The 803-nt window shown below is 40.1% G+C and overlaps 1 long non-coding RNA gene across 1 annotated transcript in view; it reads right to left on the minus strand.

The window, feature by feature from the left end:
- LOC119593956 overlaps positions 1-650 on the minus strand; it is a 2,770-nt gene extending 2,120 nt beyond the window's left edge. The window contains exon 1 of the long non-coding RNA XR_005230581.1: positions 135-650. This is a non-coding gene — a long non-coding RNA (uncharacterized LOC119593956). The remainder of the gene's footprint in view (positions 1-134) is intronic.
- Positions 651-803: the final 153 nt, after the last annotated feature.

Below are 803 nucleotides of genomic sequence, written 5' to 3' on the forward strand. Positions count from 1 at the left end.
ATATAAAAACATATATAAAAATCTACTATCATACCCTGCCTTTCTGGCCCTGGCTTTCTTTCTTTCGGATTACCGGGTCCTGTATGGCTCGACAGAATACCTGCGTCTTGGCACAATCAGACTCTCTGAGTCACCTTCATATGATGATGGCACATACGTACTATCATACCCTGGCTTTCTAACTTCAGATGAGATCTCCTACTCGGATTACTGGGTCCAGTATGGCTCGACAGAATACCCGGATCTTGGCACAGTCAGAGTCACTGATTCACCTTCATATGATGATGGCACATACGTACTATCATACTCATATAAAGTTGATTCAGTTTCGTATGATAATGGTTGAACCTCATTTTGCATGTCTGACTCATAATGATACGTACCCACAATATCCATGGCTCCTGCAGGGAGAAAGACAGTCTTCCTTACGATTCTGCCCTCTCTTTGTCGCCAGGAGATGTGGACTCTCAGGAAGTCAGCTGTGCGGCGTGTTGAGATACCCTCTTGGAGTGAGAGCCTTATATTGTAACTACCCTCAGGCAATGCTAACTCAGCAGAACCAATCCTTTATCCATCTTTCCAATTAAGATGTATCTTCATCGGAGACTTGTCAGACCTTGGCTGCTGGAATTTTTATTTAGTAATTCGCACTGAATTGTTCATGATTAGTAAACAATGTTTTATGTATTACCTTGATACTTCCATAGTACATAATAAAACTAAATAATACCCAAATACACATAGTAATTGGGTATTATTTAGTTTTATTATGTACTATGGAAAAGACATCATCACACTGTTTT

This window comes from Penaeus monodon, chromosome 33 (genome assembly GCF_015228065.2).
Source record: "Penaeus monodon isolate SGIC_2016 chromosome 33, NSTDA_Pmon_1, whole genome shotgun sequence".
In the NCBI taxonomy this organism is placed as follows: Eukaryota; Metazoa; Arthropoda; class Malacostraca; order Decapoda; family Penaeidae; genus Penaeus; species Penaeus monodon.